The following is a 4,102-nucleotide window of genomic DNA, read 5'->3' on the forward strand; positions in this document are numbered from 1 at the left end:
AATTAAATTTCTAATGAAGATAATTATTTCTAAGATTTAAAACCATGATTCTAAACTATTAGAGACAAAATATGCAAAGTTTATGCATCTATATACCATTAAAAGGTGAATATATCAAAATGGTACCGAGTGCAGTACATGTGAGCAACAAAATACATGATCAATGACGATCTAAATGGCTTCTAGAGTCCAAAAACAATACTACAAACTATTGGGCCACTGGCCTACTACAAGTCTACATATCAGTGATCAACATGATCACTCCTTATCAAACTTACCACCACTACTACACATGGGATCATCATCAAGAGCTACATAAACATCATATGGCTCAGAGCCTGAGGACTCCTCAAACTCCTATGCAACCTCAGTAGTAGTAGTAGCAAAACTAGACCTAACAGAAGCATGAGTTGGTCGACTTGCACAACTAGTGTCTCCCATTGGTTGTTTTCTTTCTGATTTAGTGATTGCTTCTAATTCCACTGACACTACCCGATCTACATTGGGGTCAACACCCCTAACTCCAAATGAGATGTGTAAGGAAAATGAGAGGGGAGGTATGATTTTATAAGCTTGGAGGGGTTGTTTTTGGAGGGAATAGCCCTTATCTTCCCAAAAAACCTCACACATGCCCTAAACCGCTCTGTGTGGATTTGTGGCCATGCACGTGCAAGTTGTCAATGTCCCGACCAATTTATGTCAGTTTGGTACCAAACAGGGGTCTACCTTGGCTCAAACCAAGGTCATTGGTCGGGTTGACCTATGAGCCTAATGAACTAGCTGATTTGACTCAGTAGAAGTTCAACTCGAGTGGGTTTTAAAACCATGACAGGGATAGATAATATAATTTGTAGAACATGTAATGTGAGATATTCTTGATCATGGCAACTACCTCAAACTCAATACCAATGGTTGGGGAATCTACTTTCAAAAAAATGGTGACATTCTTAACACAATGCCCTAGATTGATGTCTAATATGTCCAAATTTATTAAGAGCTTAATTTTTGAAACCCAATCTCCAATGTGTGGTCTAAGTATAAAGCTCTTTTCTGCTTAAATAATCTACAAAATATAATGTTTTTGGGAGTGTGGCCATCAATTCAACCACTAGAAGCTTGGATCTATATCCAATGGATCACCACATGCAAGAAGGCAACAAGATCTAATTGTGTGGTAAAGGTTTTTATGGATTTGACTTTCAACTAAAAGATGATTAAGAATTAATATTTTATAGTAACCCTCAGCTTATGTGATCTAATGAGCTTTACCTTAATAAGTTGTATTGGTGTTTTAACCTAAAAGAAGAGACCCCAATAGTCATTTTGGTCCAAGTGAGATTGCCTCATCTATCCCTTCACATAGGGGATGTAATGGCTCTAGATGCGATAAAAAATAAGATCAAGGGATTTCAGGATAAATCAATGCCAAAGATGTCATTGTTTTGATGTGATTGCGTTTGTATAAGAGGAAACTGAGATGCATATCAACCACTAGTCCTTTGTTCAAAGATTGGATTCCATGCATAATTCATTCAAATGCATTGATTCTCACAAATATGACCATTTCAACAAAAATAGTCCAAACATGTACACCCCTCCAACATTGGAAGAGAATGGGTTTCAAAGAGTTTAAAGACCCTCAAACGAAAGGAAAAGATAAGGAAACCCCCAACCCAAAAATTATACAAAAACAAATCTAAATCAAAACAAAATTGCATCCCTCAAAATTCTACACAAGGAAAATCTCTCTTTCCCAAAAATAAATAAAAAACAAAAAAAACAAAAAACAAAAAAAACAAAAAACAAAAAAACAAGTTGTTTTCCCACCATCTTTAATTGGCAACCAAGAAATTTCAACTCCCACTTGATCACCCCCTTAAATTATGACTAAAAATATAGAATAAATTCTAAATCCCACAATAACCTTTCAGAACCAACAAACAAAATAACAAATTGAATACCAATGAAAGAGGTCAAATTCTTAATATCTAAAAATAAAACAAGTCATCCTTTAAAATAAATAAATAAATGAACTCTATGTAAGGAAAATTGTTCATCCAAAAAATAAGACAAAATTTGGAGAAAAATCAACTTTCAATAAAACCACTAAATATTTTTATAAGGATTTAATATAAAATAACACCTTGAAAATTTCAAATTAATAAAAAATACAAATACAAATACAAATAATTCTTTTAAAGTTCCACATTTTCTAGATTGACCATTGAAAATAAGCTTATTGAAAATTTTATTAATTTTATTTTTCAAATTAAAATATATTCAAATCAAATTTAAACAGTTAAAAAAACATATTTCAAACACATCAATCCCCTCCAACTATATATATATAAAATACCCATATCCCAAAAATATCAATCCCAACTATATATACACATATACATATATATATATATATATATATTATACTCACCAAAAAAAACATATTTCAAACACATCCAACTAAATTTATATATATATTAAAACCAAAAATATCAATCCCAACTATATATACATATACATATATATATATATATTATATACCCACTGAAAAAACCAATGTCCTAACAAATCTCAAGTACATCAAATGCCCCTCAACTAAAATTGATAGTTCCAAAAATATATGTTAAATAAATAGATGGTGCATTGGGTCTATGGAGTTGTTGGAGGGGGCCCCTTCTTGTGAACTAAAATAAGCCGGCGGTTTAGATAATTACTTGGAATGATTACAAGTAACGTGGTTTTGTACACGCGCACCTAAAAACATTTCATTTTTCCTTCCTTTCCTTTTTAAGGAATGTATTTTTCCGAGAAGGATTGTGCCTGGCCTGTTAAGGAATGCTTCCCGTGTAATGTTTTTATTATAGTTTATTATGTTTGTTGCTTTATTGTTAAATTTAGAGTTTGTCAGAGAGAACATAAAGCCATTTTGCACGTATAATTGTTAAATGAGTTATGTAGTATTTTGGGTAACATTTTTATATTTTTTCAGAGAGAAAGTAACATTTTTATATGATGGTGATGGTATGTTATTATTATTATTATTATCTAATTTAAGGTTATAGTTAAGTTATTGGCGTATGAATTTTTTTTATGTGTTGAATTTGTGATCTCTTTCAAAAAACACATGTTTTTAATCATTAAGTTCACTTAAGAAGAAATACATATTTTTAACTATTAAGCTCACTCAAATTGTATTAGTTTCTTTTATATTTTTTATTTACTATTTAATAGTATTTTGTTAGATATTTTAGACAAAATCTTACATTCATAATATAAAATATTAATTAGGTGTTGTATGGATTTATAATTTTAAATAAATAATCACAAATATTATTTTTTAAGTATTATTATATTTTATTTAATAATTTGGTTTTTATTAAAATTGATATTTACCATTTTTAAAATAAAAATAAGTGATGTGTTTTTATTTTTCTTCAAAATTACATAAAAAGTTTTATAATATTATATTTATAAATATTTTTATATAATTTGAATTATTAAATTAATGGTTTGATAATGTAATTTATTGCACTTTAAAATTGGTAAAAATTATGATAGGACATTCTTATAAAAGGTTATTTTAATAAAAACTGAACTTTTGAATATGAGTAAATATATTAATCATTTTCCTTCAAATAGGGTGTGAAGCAAGCTTTTAGAAGATGGCTTGACAAGGTGGTGGGTTCAACCATCATTTCAATGCATGGGGTCCCTTATGTGGCAAGGTACTTGCTCCTTTCTTGCTATTATGAGTTGGTATGTCGAAAAGGTAACTAGTATGTGTGAATTGATGGTGATGCAAGGACAAGACCATGGCCCTTCAACCCTCGCAAACCATGATGATGCTTGTTTATGGCTGATTATCATTTCAATTGGATGAGACTTCCTTAGTATAGTTGCTATTATGTAAGGAAAGGGTATTTTAATGCATGGGGTCCCTTATGGGTACTTGCTCCTTTCTTGCTATTATGAGTTTTTATGTGTGAATGGATGGTGGTGGAATGGAAAAATGTTAGGGTCCCACCCTAACCCCCTTATTTATGTAATGGGATCACGTCATAGTCAAGAGTCAATAAAGCCCATATTAATAATTGTAAGTGGT

This window comes from Pinus tabuliformis, chromosome 8, assembly GCF_031772625.1.
Source record: "Pinus tabuliformis cultivar Carrire ecotype Pingquan chromosome 8, CPIR1, whole genome shotgun sequence".
Classification (NCBI taxonomy): domain Eukaryota; kingdom Viridiplantae; phylum Streptophyta; class Pinopsida; order Pinales; family Pinaceae; genus Pinus; species Pinus tabuliformis.